Source organism: Desmodus rotundus, chromosome 1, assembly GCF_022682495.2.
Source record: "Desmodus rotundus isolate HL8 chromosome 1, HLdesRot8A.1, whole genome shotgun sequence".
Lineage (NCBI taxonomy): Eukaryota > Metazoa > Chordata > Mammalia > Chiroptera > Phyllostomidae > Desmodus > Desmodus rotundus.
The window spans coordinates 108,094,827-108,114,185 of record NC_071387.1 but is presented as its reverse complement, the minus strand read 5'-3'; the positions used below and the strand labels follow the sequence as shown (position 1 = coordinate 108,114,185).

The window sequence follows — 19,359 nt, the reverse complement described above, 5'->3', positions numbered from 1 at the left end:
GACTGTAAGTTTAGGAGAAGAGACGGACCCTAATCAGAGGCAAACACAACTGTGTGCAGTAAGTCTTCACTTAACACTGTCAATAGGCTCTGTGACTTCAAGCAAAACAACTTAAAATGAAACTGATTTTATTATAAGCTAATTGATATAAACAAAAGTTAAGTTCTGCAGCATCTCATCAACATTATAATGAAATGACATTGAGCAAAGCAAGACTATTCAAGGGCCTGCTGTGATTATAAACCGGAGTGACTGCTATGAAGAAAAGCCTGCCAGAATCTACAGAAGAACAGCCTGTTCCATCTCCAGGGTCTCAGAGCGGAAAGGCAAGCCAGCTCCCGTGGCGCTGGGGGTGTGCATGGAGGAGACACCCTGCCCTGTCAGTGCCACACAGGCCTGGAGGGTCATTTTCCACCTCTAAACGTAAATATCTTTTTTCTCCCTCTGGGCAATTACTGTAAGCCTGCTGCCAAATTCCCCCTAAAATCCATTTTGTTCTAGTAGTTTGAGAATTCTTTTAAGGAAAAGCAAAAGAAAGTGAGAGAGCCAAATTTCTAATTATTTATATGTCAACACCCGTAAAAATACAAAAGGACTTTACGTCTAATTGTTCTCGATGATTTAATATAACAGTTCCCGATAAAACACTCCCAGCAGTTTCACCTTGAAAGCAAAAGGAAATCATCTCCATAACTCAAACTCGAAGAAGGTAGAGTAACAGAACTGGAACACGTCAGACAAATTGCCTTCTGGTTTTCTTCAATTTAAAGCTCAACAATTTGTCTTCTTGTCACAATGTCTTGCTGCATAAAACTTTCTGAAAAAGCTTTATTCAAAAGTTCCCCATAAAGATTCAGGGAGAGGCAAAATGTAGGGACCATGAACGGAAGCTTCGGGCCTGTGGTTGTGATGTGCTGCGAGACTGGCTGCGAGACTGGGATGGGGGACAAGCAGGATGGTTCAGAACCAGAGAATATTTTGGAAGGTGAAATGTCCCTCCTTACAGGATAAGATGAAGGATGCAGCCCTTTTTAAACTATCGTTATTCTGGACTGGGAACAGTCAGGACTGGGACAAAAAAAAATGCTACAGCCACAAACATGACAACAGACACACGCTGTGGCAACCACACAGCACAAAAACCATCCTAATGACTACCAAGAGTGGCGTCGAGGGGACCGGACAGCAGGGTCTGGAGGCAGACAGAGCTCAAACCCCAGCCCCACCACTGTGTGTGTGACCTCGGACAAGCTGCTTAACCCGTCACCCTCCTGTGATTTAAGAAAACCACAGTACCCGGCTCTTCGGCCACTGGAGGATTAACTGAGTTGACAGATGTGAGACAGCAAATTCCTGGTGCACAAAAACTCTTTTGAAAAAAAAAATAAATAAGATGGCTATTAAAGCATGGTTTGCCCATAATAATTAATGGGCAGCATCTGTTCCAGAGGTCTGTGGGTGTGTGCTGTGTGTATCTCTCAGCCTGACACTGTTACCAATTATGTTGCTGCCGATACAAATTGGTCTCCCTGTGCAGGACACACGGAAAGAGCGTGGGGGAGGCCTTACTGCCCACTGTTTGGAGATGCTGGCTCACCCCATTTTATACATGAGGAACTTGAGGTTCACAGAAGGGAAGTGATGTACTTGGGATTATGCAACAGGGAAAGGGCAGTGTTTCCAAACAGTCCTACTCTGAAGCCCCAGGCACGACCCACTGTACCACACTGTCTCCTCTCCAGGTCCATGTGAGGCAGAACCTTGAAATGTCCACCCAGAGGTGCCCTGACTTCCCAATCAGAAAACCAGCTTCCCGGGCTGGATGTGGAAGGTGATGGTTCAAATGCGGGTTTGGAACTTCCTCTTAATGGGAAATAATGATATAAACCAAGGATTCCACAATGCGGTGTCTACATGTATTAGTTATGTAAATAACAACTACCACTGGCATGGCTTCTTCCGAGAGTATGAACTGCTTATGCCAACAATGCAATTACCAAAAGAAAGAAAGAAAGAAAAGAAGAGAAAGGGAAAAGAAAGAGAAACTTCCCTTGTTAGGACTTTTCCCCCAGAGTTGTGCACTCACTCAGGAAGCAGCTAGTGTGTGCCGGGCACTGGGGAACAGCAGTGGCCCAGCAGGCCTGGCCTGGCCTCACTGAGCTGACATCTGTGAATGGAAGGACATCTCCATCAAACACAAACAAATAAATGCACAAGAACGGGTAATGCAGGAAAGTTCAAAACCAGAATGGGTAAAAGAAGATGACTGGAGAGGAGGGGGACGACCTGCTTCAGACAGGGCTGCCCCTCCAGAGATGAGGAGGAGGAGCTGCCACATAAAGACCTTGGCTAGGAGGCTCCAGGTAGGAGACCCAGCAAGAGCTGCAGCATGAAGCAGGCTGGCACAGGTCAGACCACGAGGGCCCTCATACCATGGGAAGGAGTGTGGATTTTTGCTTCTGAGTGTAACAGAGAATGACATGAACTGATTTACACTTTTAAGCAGTGAAATCAGAATTAATTCAGACAAAACCATTGTAAACGTTTGAGACAACTAAGGATCTTTGAATTTAGAAACTAGATGATATCAAGGAATTATTGCTAATTTTATTAAATGTGAGAATAGTGTTGTATACAGTTATTTTTTAAGTCCTTAACCATTAAAGCTTTATATATAATTAATATTTATAGACAGTGAGTGGTAAGGATAGTGGAAAGAGCGTGATAAAATGTTAATAACTTCTAAGGGTGGGTGATGGGTATTCTGTCTACTTTCATATGTATTTGGAAAATGCCATAATAAATAAAAGTTAAATAAGAAACATAAGCAGATATTAAGAGTTTCACTCTGTAGCTATTTGGCAGAGGGCGGAAAGCCAGAGAGCTTGGCTAAGGACCTCTGAAAGCCAAGGTCACATCCTTATTAGCAACGAACCTGGGAGGAAAACCCAGGTCAAATCCTGCCTCACACCTTCATCACAATGCATCAGTTGGCTAAAAGACCACATCTTTTGCCCAGCTGAGCAATTTCCACTTTAGATAAAGGAGTCAAAACAGATTAGCCTCAATCTGCACACATGAACCAGAATCACAAGGTGTAACCCCTCTGGTGACCCAGGGAAAACCTCTTCCTAGGGGGCTTGGGGCCTGCTGACAGGGTGACCGTGGTGATTACAGAGGAAGGCAGGCTGCACACACAATCGGGGGGGGGGGGGGGGGGGGGTGATCACTGGGCAGCAATTAGCTCATTAGCTAACTATTCCCGGTGGTGATAACCTGCCACAGGATACGCATTTTTAGAGTTGTGATGCTGCCTCACTCTTCAAAAGACCTGTCTCTTAACAGCTTCAAGTCAACAAAGGAAGCACAGGCTCAGGAATGAGGTAAACACCCTCGGCGAAAATACTGGTGCCAGCAAGGACCTGAGTTGGATCTGGTCTTCTGTTTGGAGGAGCTATGTAAATAATTCCTTTACATTTACCCTTAAGAACAGAATGATTAGCATCATAACTTGTATGTGTTGATCCTACCCATTATCTCACCTGCCACGTCTTCTCTCTGGTATCATTGACCTGACACCATCTCTTGCCTGAGTGACTCCAAGACCCCCCAAACCCAGACTCACCCCCTCCAAGACTTGCCTCCTTCTGTCCAGTTCTGCAGAAGGCCAGGCAGAGGGAACTATCCATAGAGCAGACCTGACCAATCACCCTCCTTCATAAAGGCCTTTGCTAGATCCCTACTGTCCACAGACCAGGGCCAAACTTTTCACTGGGACCTTTGGAATCTGTTCCCCAGGTCACCTTTCCAAACCCTCCTTAGTCATTCTACAGGCATACCCTGGACGCCAGGACTCCACACTGCGGCCATCGTGAGCTACCTGCAGCTTCCTCAACACATCATCCTGGTTCGTGCATCTCTGCCTTTGCACAAGCTGTTCTCTCTGCCTGGAATGCCCTTCTGGGAGTTTCTAAAACACAAAAACCATGCCTTCATCATCTTTGGATCCTTGGCATCTAGGATCCATACTGACTATGATGGTGGGAGAGACCATGGGATTGATGTAATAGGCTGTTAGACAGACGTGAGCAGAGTGGGAACAATAGGCCAGGTACAGAAAGTCACCAGGGCAGAAAGCCCCAGGTGCCTACCAACAGGCAAAATTGGGAACACAAGTATTGTAGGGTGGGACCTCACCCCCAGGGCAACCTTTTCTCCCCTAGCATATAGCTGGTCATGTGGTTTAGACCCCCTGACCTTTCATAGGGATGGTCATGTGGTTCAGACCCTCCCCTGACTTTTCCTCCCCTGGCATGTCACTAGTCATGTGGCAGATCCCCTCAGTGGAGAAACAAGAGGGCTGGAGAATGGTCTCATATGACTCCCTTGCACGACCACTCCCTTAAGCATTAAGCTCTTAGGACAATAAGGTTTTGATCCACATCAAAGTCTCAGATCTGTTTACCACAGAGACAGAGTTTTGGCCAAACTATAGATAACTTCTAGGCCTCAGTTGTATTTCAGCTCCAGGACCAGAAAAGCAACAAAACCAGAGGAAACAACACCAGGGCCAAAATCAGGACCAGATGCAATGACCAGCAACACTAGCACCAACCCGTCAGTGGAGACCATGACCCTGAAAGGACACCTGACAAAGCTGATGAATATTCTATTCAGATCCTCCCCTAAGACCTCCACTAAAAATCCCCACCTCTGGCCCTAGCTGCTTTGGCTCTGAGGATTGAGTACCAGCTTGCAAACCAGAAGGTCCCTGGTTCGATTCCCAGTCAGGACACATGCCTGGGTTGCTAACCAGACCTCAGGTTGGGAGTGCACAAGAGGTGATCTATCGATGTTTCCCTCCCTCTCTTCTTCCCTCCCTCCTGTCTCTCTAAAATAAATAAATAAAATCTTTTAAAAAAATTTTTTAGCCCTGGCTGCTGTGGTTCAGTGGATTGAGCACTGGCCTAAGAACCAGAGGGTTACCAGTTCAGTCTCTAGTCAGGGCACATGCCTGGGCTGCAGGCCAGGTTCCCAATAGGGGGTGCTTGAGAGGCAACCACATATTGATGTTTCTCTCCCTCCCTTCCCCTCTCTAAAAATAAATAAATACAATCTTTTTTTTAAAAAAGAGCCCTGGCTGGTGTGGCTCAGTGGATTGAGCGCTGGCATGCGAACCAAAGGGTCACTGGTTCGATTCCCGGTCAGCACACATGCCTGGGTTGCAGTCTAGGTCCCCAGTCAAGGCATGTGAGAGGCAACCACATATGGATGTTTCTCTCCCTCTCTTTCCCTTTCCCTTCCTCTCACTCTAAAAATAAATAAATAAAATCTTTTTTACAAATTAAAAAAGAAAATATCATTGAAGATGCTGGAAAAAGAACAAATTTTTTTTTAATTTTTTAAGCCCCACATTTGGAAACAGATAAAACCCCTTATCATGAAGGATGCAGCACGGGCACACGCCTTTCCCCCTCTGCTTCCCCTGGACATGTTTACTTTTCTTTCTCCTAAGCTCCAGCAGCCCTTCTTTTGCCTCTGTAACTTGTCTCCTAAGTCCACACAGCTCAGCTGGCTCACTTCTTCTACCCCTGTGACTTTCTAAATAAACTTTCTCTTGCATTTGAGTTGCTCGGTTCTCACTTCTTTTCTTAGCCAAACTCAAGAACAAGGTACAACATGTGGTGCTGTTTTGCTATTAACAGGATGATACTTAATGGCCCCATTCGTTAACTTCCTACACCTGAGACACCATGCCGTGTTTCTTTACCTGCGTTATCTCACTTTATCATCACTACTGCTCATAAGAAGGTTCTGTATCATCTCCATTTTATAGATGATTTAAAAATTGAGTTTCATAGAGGCAACTTACTTGGTCAAGGTTACACAGCTAGCAAGTGCTTAACATAGGGATTTGGGCTAAGGTCTTCCTGACTCAAAGCCATTCTGTTCCTCATCATAGGGACAATCTAATATACTGATGACCACAGAAATTAAGCTACCTTGTCATTTCACATAACGAAAAAAGTAAATTTTTCTAGTAAGAGTTTACTATGTTCAAGGCACTGATCAGAGACCATTACTTGCTCCCAAAATGCCTGTTATTCCCTTCATCTGTTTTACTTAGAGTGACAGTGTGCCCTACTTAAAGAAAAAAAAAACACACACACACATTCCTCAGCATTTTCAGAAGAGTAAGTTCAAGCCACTAAAATGTAATAAACTGTTTTGAGTGACTTCCAGGTAGCCTCCTTGTAAGAAGTTAGAACACACTCTTTTTTCCCCTTCACCTGCTTCACCCCTCCTACTGCCTAGAATGCAGGTGTAATGGCCGGGGCTGTTGCAGCCATCTTGGACAGTGAAAGGGCCTTAGAAACATAACCCCAACACAGCAGAGCAACAACACAGAAGTAACTGACAAATATTCATTTGTTCACTCAACAAATTTCTGAGGTCTACTATGTACCAGGTGTTGTGATAGATCCACCGCAGAACAAATGAGCAAAGGTCACTATCTTCAGGAGGGTTATAAGACAAAAAAGCAGTAATAGTGAATAAGTAACTATTAGATGACAAATGCTATTGAAAAAACAAAGAAGTAGAGAAAAATAAGGGGGTCTGAGAATGCAGGGAGGAGGAGAGATTGCACTATGAAATTTGACAAACAAATAAGTGAGTGAAAAGAAATACAAGATCTTTTTTTTTGAAAGAAGATCTAATGAGAGGCAGTTTACTTGCTCCCAGTGAAACTCCCTTGGAAAAGACATGTGGAGACCACCTGAGGATTGAGTTCCACCGGAACAGCTCCTAATTCCTCATCGCCAGAAGTGAGACAGAACTGGACTCTTCTGCCCTAGATGATCATTTGTAAACTGCCTTTTCTATAAGGTCCACAGGGAAGGGTCTGTAGCTTAGTAGGTGGTGTTCTAGGACCTACGCTCTCCACTTCAGGTCTTAGTAAAGTTGCATTTGGAGCTCCCAAGTAAGACTGCACTCGAAGAAACAGTTCTGCTGCTGGGAAGAAAATGCCTGTTTGGCAGTAGGAGCAGGGTGGCGGCAGGTTGAGCATCTCACTACTCTGTGCATTGTCTGTGTTTGGCACCCAGTAGGAACTCAGTGACCTTTTGTTTGTTCAGTGAACAAGAACTTTGCAAACTTCCAGAATCACTAGACTTGACAGTTGTCTCTCTTTAAACTGTATTACGGCAGCTGGCAAGAATATCTCCCCTCCACCCTCCACTGAGCTTCCGGTTGTTCCCCTCCCTGGCTCCAAAATAACAAGCTGCTTGGCAGTGATGTCATCGCCACTGTCACCGCCTGCAGGGCATTCACATGCTGGCTATATTTAAGATCCAGGCTTCATGTTCAGTGACATGGAAATTGCCACCTTGTGAACCATACCGGAAAGGCAAGGTTTGAAAATTTATTTTCTCTGAATAACCAGTTTACAAACTCTGCCTCTCCCAAGGCAAAGAGGAAAAGCCAGGACGCTAAACTGAGCAATGGGCTCCAGTCCTGGGATCAGCTAATACCAGCTGTTAATTTCAAGCATTTCTCTCAAGTAACACAATGACATTCACTCAGGAGCACCATCTCTCTTCCAATTGCCCTCCTTTCCTGGGCTCTTCTGTTACCCCTCAAAACCATTCTGTTGTTTTCATTAACTCCTCTAGACTTTTCTAACTACTTCTCATTTTAAAAGACAGCAAATGGAGCATCAGTGAAGGGTAAACACATCTCCCTCCCCCCACCCCGGATAATCACTGTAACCTTTTAATGAGTGTTCTATCATATTTATTGGTTTTGATCATTTTTTATCTCCTCCTGTTTCCGCGCTTTGATAAGGAAAGTGGTGAGCTAAAGCAATGTCTCAAACACAACTTTCTCCCTTTTCCCTTAGCAGCTGCATATTTTTTGTATCTTGATGAACCACCTAAGTCCATGTTTGGTGCACATTTTTCAGGGAACATCTGGTACCAGCTACTAATGGCTCTGACACTTAACCATTCATTGTGGGCACGTGCTTCAAAATGCAGCTGTTCATGCAAATATACCTTGCTGCTTACTCCCTAAAAATTTTAGTTCGTCCACAAAATCTGAGTCTTTGATTGGATCTGAAATCAGAAAATAAACAAGCACATGGCTTTCTCCCTTGAACATGACTGCTTTAAGAGATGCCACTCTACCTGTTCCTGTCCATCATTTCCACATGGACAAATATTTAGGAAAGTTACAATGGGCACAACATTCTGAAAGGCTTATGAGGAAGTGACGTGGCTCTCCACCATTCATGATGTTTAAGGAGGTGCCTCCATAAATATCAGCTCACTTGGCATTTCCTTTTTTTTTTTAATCTTCACCTAAAGGCATTTTTTCATTGCTTCTGGGGGCGGGTGGGGGAAGGGAAAGAGAGAAACATCAATGTGAGAAAGAAGCATCAATTTGTTGCCTCCCATATGCAACCATACTGGGGATCGTAAGCACCTAGACCGGAGATCTTACGCATCCAGGCCAGGAATCAAACCAGCAACCTTTCAGTTACCAGATGATGCTCCAACCAACTGAGCCACTCCGCCCAGGGCACGGCATTTCCATTCTCCTATCTGTAGGGGATTCCCCCATGTCTATAACTCCCATAAGAAAAATCATTCATACCAAGGATCCCTTCACCTTCCACAGTGCCAAAAAGCAGAAGCAAAGTGATGAATGATGATGGAATCAGCTCAAGCTCTAGTGGACAGGTCCTCCAGCCTCACCCTGGAGTCAAAACAACACCTAACTTGTTTCATTAAAGCACTCACATCCATTGCCCTGTGATCACACTGCTGGGAATACGTACTGAGGAATGAAACTGACAGAGGGAAAACGAGCTACAGACAGGAGGAAAGCATCTCAACCTTTGCTACAATCTCAAAACACCAGAGCAACTGAAACACTAACCTATGTAGTACCACCAAGTAAACTGTGGTGTGCTACACACCCGTTAAAAATGACACCGAGGCAGGCCCTCCACAGACTGCTGCAGGATATCAAGGGAGAACTCTCTCTTGAAAAAGATTTTTACATATGAATCAAGAGCTTTTTACACTCATTCTTTTTAACACAGGAACTCCACATTCAAGAATCTAGAGTAAGGAAACTTATTAAAGTATGTGTGTGTGTGTTCATGTAAATACTACTCCTAAAAGGTGGAGTGGGGAGGAATGCTTAAGGAAATGGTTTGAGAAACAAGGACATATCCAAACAGAATTCCACTGGTCATCAAAAGTGATATCCATACAAGTGGAAAACATGAGAAAATGTTTATGACATGATACTGCTTTTCAAAGTAGATTATCAACTTATGGATTCAGAATGATATGAATTACATAATATGAACAAATGAATGTATACATAAAATAAACTGGGATATAATGCCTTATAAATAATAAATAAAATACATTAAAAATAATTGTGTTCTGCCCAGGTGGTTAGAGCATCATTCTGATATGCCAAGGTTGCAGGTTCAAACCCCAGTCAGGTTACATAACGGAGGCAACCAATCAATGTTTCTTTCTCACATCAATGTGTGTGTGTGTGTGTGTCTCTCTCTCTCTCTCAAAATCAATAAACGTAACCTTGGGTGAGGATTTTTTTTTAAAAGTGGAACAACAAATTGATGTTTCTTTCTCTCCCTCTCTCAACCCCCCTTTCTCTTTCTAAAAATAAATTAATTTTAAAATAATAATTCCGTCCACGTGATTTTCTTTTTTAAACTTCTCTGTTCTTCTCAGACTTACAGATTATAATTTGTGCACTACCTTTGTATTCTGGGGAGGAAAAAAATCTCTATTTTAGACATAACTTGAAATCTACATAGAAATACAAGAAAACATAAAGTAACAATAAAAATTGAACTGGCACACTCATGGCAAAAATTGTATTTAAATGGACTAAGAGTGGAAATAATTGTTGTACTAGGGTTGTGAGATTTGGGGCTATTTTCTCCATTTAAAATTTTTGTGTTGTTTTTTACAACTTAAAAGTAATTGTTTGAAGCATGAAACTAAGAGCTTTCTCCAGAAATCTTGAGCTGGCCAGTCGCGACAGGATTCTGTCCTAGAATCCCACCTGCATGTGTGTCTTAACCAGAAAGCATTCCACTAAATATTGGGTGAGCAAAACAAATAGCAGGACGATGGGCTCATGTTAAAAGCTCACTCGCAGATCCTTCGAACCCACCAAAAAGCAAGCCTATGTATTGTGTACAGTTCACTTAAAAATAAAACTGAAAGCAAAAATGGCAAATGTTAACAGTGCTAGTTCTTATAGTGGGTCACAGCATTTTTTGTATTTTTCAAACAACCAACCAAACCAACACTAACTCTCAATTCAGTTCTGAGGTGAAAATCACAAGTACCTTCAACCAAGAGTCCCAGTATTCTCACATAATTGAACTTAACCCTTCAGATCACTATTAGCATTCTGTTTGAGCCCTTGCTACTCCGAATGCGGTCTAGGAGCCCGCATCACCCAGGAGCTCATTAGAAATACCCATCAGGCCCCTCCCAGACCTGCTGACAGTCTGAAATCTACCACAATCCCAGGTGCACTAGAGAAGCGCTGCTCTGAAGCCCCAGTTGTCAGCCTGGGTGCACACTGGAATTACCTGAGCACTGTGGGTCTCACTTCTACAGACTGTGACTTAAGTGGTCTGGAAGGTGGCCTGGACATAGTTTTGAAAGCTCCCCTGGTGACTGTAATGTATAGAAAAGCCTAAGCAAGGCACTTAGCTCTTCAACCCAGAGAATTCTTTGTTAGAAAGTTAGTTACATCTGAGCAACAGCAGGCTAGATGAACTCCAGGAATTGACTCCTTGCAGTCTTGAAGAGAAGAATCATTTACTTCCACAAAACCAATAATAATAATGGCTGGCTTTTACTAAGTACTTACTCAGGGCACTCACTGTGCTTTTAGCACTTTTTATGCATCAGCTCTTGCATGGTATCTATAAGGGAGATATTATTATTAATATTATCCCAGTGTTCTAGACGAGAAGCATTAGGGATAAAATGATCACCTGAAATCGCACAACCAAATGTGGCAAAAGCACTTGCACAATCCTCAGAGCGAGTGCCTCCTTAAATTTTGCACCCTGACACCTCACTCACCTTTCCCTAGGTCCCATCCTTGGGAAGTAGGGCTCAAGTCCAAGGCTTGCCTCACACCATTACACTATATTTCCTTCTAACAATGGCCATCTCAACTGGAGCATAAGGAATTGTTATGCCCCAAAGGTTAAAGTCTTCGTTTATATATCCTTCCCTTGATTTTCCACACCTAGAGGTTAGAAGTCAGCTGCATCTTTTTTATCTCTGTTCAACTAAGTTTAAGATGGAATAGATATCTGATGAGTTAATCAACAAATGAGTATTAACGAGCCATCAGTCTTTCACTGAATTCCAGTGGCATCAGACTTCAGGAAACTCCTGAGTCTTCTTGTATCCTGCCCTGACACATGTGTCTGGCACTCATTCTGGTCCCGCCCCATGCACTCAGCTCTCCTTGGCTGCTCTGGTGTATGTCATTAAAGACCTGTCAGCTGCCGACAAGGACATGCTAAAGAATGACGAAGACCTCAACTCAGCCAATGAGATTCTGCCAATTGAGAGAGACAGCAACATTGGGGAAGCACGCTTCATGCCCAAGGAGAAGTGAGGGACAGGAGAACCAGGGTGGGCTAAGACGCACTATAGGAACTCAACAGGGTTCAGTCTCTAGCTAAAAACTCTAAAAGACAGAGGTGATTGAAAATGGACCAGAAGGCTCTTAAACACAAAATTCTGATGGTATTGCAAATGGTATTGAAATGGAGAAGGCTGGGGAAAGAACTAAGGCAATTATTCTCACTGGGGACCAGTACTGCCTTCTAGAGATGTAGACACGGTCGTTATAAAAGGTCCGCAGGTGAGTGTCATGTGTAGCAAAGTTCAAGCAAGGCAAAAGTGTTCAGACACTGTTGCACATCACAATGAGGACGGGCCGCTCCCAGCATTTATAGAGTGGGGACGGGGCTACTAGCTGTCCTGAAAGGCCAAGCCAGTCCACAGCCCAGAGCAACCTACATCCCACCATACTTTCAATTGTCCTGCTGGCCCTTTGTGTAGGTGAAAACCCTGTTTATAACCTCAGCCTACAATCTAATTCATTTAATATACATTGAATATATTAGTTTTTACCCTAGAGTCTACCCAGACTCTGCTCTTTCATTTTCTGTTATGCTTATAAAGAATGACTTCTGATCTTCTTATTGCCTTTAAATCCAAACTTATGCATTATAAGTAGGTGCAAGCTCTTAACCACCTCATGTTTTCTAGCAAAGCCATGCCCGGCCAATATATATTGAAATCTACTTTCTATTATAAATTACTTTCCGGGGGGAAGTCTGACACCAAGTAGATAAAAAAGAAGCATGCATCCAGACCGGTAGGAGGGGCGGAGACAGGCATCAGGGCAGAGGGGACTCGCATGGCCATGGCGGGACCGAGACTGGCGGAGTGTGGGACGAACAGGGCAGGCAGTCTGACCACTGATGGACCCTGCGGTCCTACATTCGCGCACAATAAACCGAGAGGGCCGGAGGCAGAGTGGCGGAAAGGGGCAGGCAGAGCGGTGGGTAGCACCCTGCAGCCCCACACTTGCGCACAGATAAACCGGGGGACTAAGGCGGGGAGCGAAGCAGACCACGTAGCCCAGGGCTCCAGCGCAGGGAAATAAAGCCTCAAACCTCTGAGTGAAAATGCCCATGGGGGTTGGGGCAGCAGCAGGAGGGACTCCCAGCCTCACAGGAGAGGTCGTTGGGGAGACCCACAGGGGCCTAGGGTGTGCACAGGCCCGCCCGCTCGGGGGCCAGCACCAGGAGGCCCAATTTGATTGTGGGTAGCCGAGGGAGTGGCTGAGGTCTGGTGGAGAGTGGAGCAGGCACCATTGCTCCCTCTCGGCCCCTCCCCCACATACAGCGGCACAGCGCAGCTTGACGGTGTTACTTCGCCCCAGTGAACACCTAAGGCTCCGCCCCTTTAAGTAACAGAAGCACTAAGACAAAAAAAAAAAAAAAAAAATGGCCCAAATGACAGAACACCTCAAAGCTCCAGAAAAATTACAACTAAGAGAGGAAGAGATAGCCAACCTATCGGATGCACAGTTCAAAACACTGGTTATTAAGACGCTCACAGAATTGGGTGAATTTGGTCGAAAACCAGATGAAAAAATGAAGCCTATGCTAAGAGAAACAGAGGAAAATGTACAGGGAACCAATAGTGAGGCGAAGGAAACTGGGACTCAAATCAATGGTGTGGACCAGAAGGAAGAAAGAAACATCCAACCAGAAAAGAATAAAGAAACAAGAACTCGGAAAAATGAGGAGAGGCTTAGGAACCTCCAGGACATCTTGAAACGTTCCAACATCCGAATTATAGGGGTGCCAGAAGGAGAAGAGGAAGAACAAAAAATGGAAAACTTATTTGAACAAATAATGAAGGAGAACTTCCCCAGGCTGGCAAAGGAAATAGACTTCCAGGAAGTCCAGGAAGCTCAGAGAGTCCCAAAGAAGCTGGACCCAAGGAGGAACACACCAAGGCACATCATAATTACATTACTCAAGATGAAACAGAAGGAGAGAATCTTAGAAGCAGCAAGAGAGAAGGACACAGTTACCTACAAAGGAGTTCCCATAAGACTGTCAGCTGATTTCTCAAAACAGACCTTACAGGCAAGAGGGGGCTGGAAAGAAGTATTTGAAGTCATGAAAGGCAAGGACCTACATCCAAGATTACTGTATCCAGCAAAGCTATCATTTAGAATGGAAGGGAAGATAAAGTGCTTCTCAGATAAGGTCAAGTTAAAGAAGTTCATCATCACCAAGCCATTATTATATGAAATGTTAAAGGAACTTATCTAAGAAAAAGAAGATAAAAAATATGAACAGTAAAAATGGCAGCAAACTCACACTTATTAACAACCACACCTAAAACCAAAACAAAAGAAAACTAAGCAAACAAGTAGAACAGAAACAGAACCACAGAAATGGAGATCACATGGAGGGTTATCAATAGGGGATTGGGAGGGGGAGAGAGGGGGGAAAGGTACAGAGAATAAATAGCATAAATGATAGGTGGAAAATAGACAGGGGGAGGGTAAGAATAGTGTAGGAAATGTAGAAGCCAAAGAACTTATAAGTATGACCCATGGATATGAACTATAGAGGGGGAATGTGGGAGGGAGGGAGTGGGCAGGATGGAGTGGAGTGAAGGGGCGGAAATGGGACAACTGTAATAGCATAATCAATAAATGTATCAAAAAAAAAAGAGGTTAGTTGTATAGGTAGGTTATGAGGGGAGACCCAAAAAATCAGAATTTATTTATAAAAATGTGTATATTTTTTCTTACATGTTTAAACTTCACTCACCATCAAAGTACTCTCCATTTGATGCAATACACTTATCGAGACTTTTTTCCACTGCTCAAAACAGTTTTTGAACTCATCAATTTTGATGCCTCTTAGTGCTTCTGCCATTTTTTGTTTCGCCTCTTCAGCAAAACGTTTCCCTTTGAGGAATTTTTTATCCAGGGAAACAAAAAATAAGTAGTTCAGGGGTGAGATCAGGTGAATGGGGGCAGGGGAAATGGGGGTCATGACATTTTTTGGTCAAAAACTGCTGAACATTCAGCACGGTGTGGACAGGTGCACTCATAAATCCCCCATCATGAACTGGGTAGACGTGTTAAAATAGTCTTCAAAAAAATTCTCTGAAGCCGAATGCAGCCTCTCACAACACCACCAGCTCGTACACTGATACAGGGTTCCTAGAACACTCACCTAGAGGGGGAAGCCTGTACTACAAGGGGACCGCCCTCCAGAACACAATTCCGGTTTTATTGGGTTCCCCCTTATATATTAGCTATGAATTTCATTTCAGGATAGTAAAAGGGGACTTTGTTATCAGATATTTTTCTAAAAAAAGAAATACTGACTCTGCTGAGACTAAGAACCATACATCTAAAGATGCCAATGTAGGTGGATTCAGTGCCTGCTAATGAGGTCAAATTATTATCGAATATTAAGATCCTATAAGAGTCCTGGCTGGTGTAGCTCAGTGGATTGAGTGCCAGGCTGCAAACCTAAGGGTTGATGGTTCAATTCCCAGTCAGGGCACATGCCTGGATTGTGGGCCAGGTCCCCAATAGGGGGCGCGTGAGAGGCAACCGCACATTGATGTTTTTCTCCCTCTCTTTCTCCCTCCCTGCCCCTCTGTCTAAAAATAAAATCTTAAAAAAGAAATTGATCCTATAAGGAACTCACAACTATCAACCACTGAACCTAAAAAGCAAAACCAAAATGAACAACAAGAACAGGAACAGAATCACAGAAATGGAGATCACATGGAGGGTTATCACATGGAAGCAGTGGGGCAGGGGAGAATGGGGGAAAAGGTATAGGGAATAAGAAGCATAAATGGTAGGTACGAAATAGACAGGGGGAGTTTAAGAATAGTATGGGAAATGGAGAAGCCGAAGAACTTATATGTATGACCCACGGATATGAACTAAAGAGGGGGGAATGCTGGAAGAGGGGGGTGCAGGGTGGAGAGGGAGAAAGAGGAGAAAAAAATGGGGCAACTGTAATGTGTAATCAATAAAATATACTTAAAAAAAAAAAAAGATCCTGCAAGGAAAGACACGAAAAAACACAGCACAGAGACACTGGACGACAGATTAGCACGGCTAAAGTCAAGATTCACTGACCACAGTTGGCTCAAGAGTAACAGCACAGAACCTTTACTTCGGGAAATCTACAGAATACAAACGCCATGAGGGGATGAGCCCACTACAGGGAACGTGCGCTGTCTCTGCCTACCAGCTTCCACTGCCCCCCATCTGATGGCAAGAGTCCCTGAACTTCCTCTTGAGGAAAATTTAGCCACCTCCTGGCGTCAGGGGGGTGGGAAGGGGGATGTGACCCAAGCCTGTGTAGCAAGAATAACACATCCCACTAGGGAAGTGAGAGTGAATCCCAAGACTTCCTCTGGAGTGTTCAGGAAAAAGCACTACCCTTCCACAGGGGTTGCCAAGCTGACGGGATTTATGCCTGGAGCTGCTGGGGGCCCTCTGGTCATCACAAGAGAAGAGCAGGTCTGAAAATGAAGCTGTGACCAAGGGACAGAAAGGGGAGATGTATAACGACACGGGAACCACCTGAGCTCCTGAGTGCCTGAGCTCCTGGGTCCAGCTAGGCAGACGGCTAGCTCTTCTGCTAAACTTCCAAGGGACACGAGCCAGTCAACTGCACTTTCCCATGAGCCAGATTCAGGTGGGTTTCTGTCCCTGGCCACTAGTAGTTCTCACTATCTACCTACACTAAGTGGTAAGAATTAAATGGGTGGCTGAGGGATGTCCAGAAAGCCCTAATGCCCAAAAAGTGACCAGAATATGATCTGAGGGCAGGTGATAACCATCAGCAGGTCTGAAATTAAGCTCAGTGAGAATGCACTGTGCTAAGAGAAGAAGAGCCGTCAAGATTTTAAAAGAGCTAGCACATCCCAATGAGGCTCAGACCAACTGACAACATCACTGGTCCCATGGTCCATTTGCTCCCTCATTTAACCAGTATTACAGAGCACCTACTGTGTGCCCAGCATTGTGTTAGTTACAAGGGAAATGAGGTAGTCACAAAAGCATGGTCACTGCCCTTGTGGAGTTTATCTAAAAGGAAGGACAATACAGAATTAGCACTTCTAGCACTACTACTATGGAGGGATACTAGATCCCATGGCAGGACAGAACAGAGGGACCTGACCTAGGCCCTGGTCAGGCAGGAGATGGAGGGCAAAGGCTTCTGCACCAATGAGTGCTCTTGATGTGACGAGAAACAGAAACCCCAGCTCAAACCAGCATAAACAGCAAAGGAGATTTACTGGTCCACCTAAGTGGAAAATCTGGCTTCCAGGGGAAGTTGATTCATCAGCCCACTGATGTCATCAGGCCCAGTTCCCTCGTCCCCATCCCCCTCCATTCCTAGATGCAGCATAAGCCCACCCTAAGGCTGTCTCCCTCAGGGTGGTAAAATGAATAAAGAAGTTCCAGCCTTTACACCCTCAGAGCACATGGTGCAGAAGAAAGGAGCCACCCTAGACACCCATGACCAAGGGACCATCTTCCCCTGATGTCCCAAGAAACCTCCAACCAGGTCTCCCAGGCCAGAATTAGATCACATATCCATTCTCTGAAGAAAGTCCAATTACCACACCTAGCTGAGTCAAGCCTGAACCCAAACACTGTAGAAAGGGGACAGAATTCTCTTGACCATATTAGACAAGTCAGGGTTGAAACTTGTGTGGGAGAGTGTAACCCTCACCATCAATCAAGAAAAAAAAAGTCAAGTCATGGCTGGTCCCCCAGTGTGAGAGAAATGTAGAGAGTGGCTTTTAGAAAGACGATGCAATGTCCCCTACAGTAACTCTTCTCCTAGTGAAAGAATCTGCTCTTCTTTCCCAACTCTCAGTCCATAAACAAGGGCTTTTGAAGCAGATGATAAAGCAAATGTTAGTTTTTTGAAATACGCACAGACAAAAACTGGGCTTTATTTCTGGTCTTTACTCAACCTGAGAGCAGTTTCATTGTTTCACATGATCGGTTTGACATATTCCTCCAGAGCATGTTTCTTTTACCAGACAAAACTGAACAATGGGACTTGTTAAAAAAAAATAAATAACCAGTTCTCCCTTTTTCAGTCTCTGGCGCAACACCGCCCTCTTGGCCTTGGGATTTTCTCAAGCAGTCTCCCTGCTGCACAGCCCAGGCACGGGAACAACAGATCCCCGGCACGCCTGCCACCACTCCCTCTTTCCGTGTCCACAGCAGACACTGCTCATCAGTAACAGCACTGCTTCCTGCTGAGCCCAGATGAGACCCCAGAACCCTTCGCAACCCAGAACCCCAAGCAGCCACTCAGAGCTGGCAACAGGATGACATCTATTGGCTTTTCCCGTCAGAGCATCTGTTATAACAGGGGAGCTGGCAATGAAAAGGCCCAGACTCTTGGGTCCAAAGGCCATTCCTAACCCAGGACAGGCTCAGATTTCCAGCCAGTATCTCCCATGTTTGACTTTCTCAACTCTGACCCTTTGTTTTTTGTGATAAAACTGAATCGATGACATTAGCTGGACACTGAAGAAATTTATTGTCCTTTTTCACAAAAGGTGTAGCCTTCATATTTCTCCAATAATTTAACAACAACAACAGTAGGCAAAGACTGAGCAATAGGGTAGAAACTGAGATTTAAAGCCTTCATAGAAAGCCAATAAAGGCCTCCCAGAGGGGCTGGACAGAGAGATATGAGCAGGGCTCCTACAGCCCATGGTCCAGCCTTCCCTTGCAATTGTGCGGTATGGCTCAGTGTCACAGCAGACTGCTGCTCAGCAGCCCAACAGGGAAATATAAACAAAGGGACACATACTGGGCAGGCAGGACTGGAATTAACACCAGGAGGAGCTGAAGGTCACATGAAGGCCAGTGGCGAAAGGCTCCAAGATGCTTGTTGCAGAGGGAAGCTGGGACGGGAAAGAATCCACAGACCTGGCCCAGCCTCAGCACCCCTAGCCACCTATGGGCCAGGCGCCAGCCCAGGGAGCACCCACTAAGCACTTATGATGAACCTGAGCTGCACAGACTGCTTTAGGAGCATTAGCTCATAATCTTCCACACAGTCTTATGAGGAAGTATAACTGACATGATTTATCTGCCCGCATGATTTAACAGCCCTGGGAACTTATGCTCGCTCCTGGCTACAACGTGCCCAATGAAGAGCCTTCCTAAAATGTTATACATGGAGGAGAAAGGGAGTGTCTTCTCTTCGGATCCTGCATGAGGCTTGCTGCTCCCAGAGGCCATCTCTGCAGCTGTGTGCAGAGGCCCTACCTAGGAAGGGCACTAAAACATCCAGAGGGCCCAGAGCCAAGAGCAGGGGAGAAAGAGCACTGACCTCACTGGAGAACCCAGGCCCAGTGACGCCTGAAGGAACCGACCAGTTACAGCCACACAAAATTCCCGCTAACCCAAGCTAATCTGGTTTGCACTTCCACTGCCAAAGGCACATTAATACTAGTTAAGACTATATTATGCCCAGACACAGTCACACAGTGTCCTTACATGAAGTATGGAGGGGCCCCAGCCACCCACCTCCTTTTATATTTTTAAACAGACGAAGAGCCAGAGGCTCAGAAAGGTAAAGGGAACAGCTCCGGTCACACAACTGACAACAGTTCTTGTTAGTGCACCAGAGGTCCTCAACAGGAGAGCGAAATTGTGACAAGAGTAACAGTA

General features: G+C 44.8%; 1 protein-coding gene across 6 annotated transcripts in view; it reads right to left on the bottom strand.

Annotated features, from left to right (window-relative positions):
- SNX29 (sorting nexin 29) overlaps positions 1-19,359 on the bottom strand; it is a 611,689-nt gene that overhangs the window by 436,790 nt on the left and 155,540 nt on the right. The gene's annotated exons all lie outside the window — the stretch shown is intronic.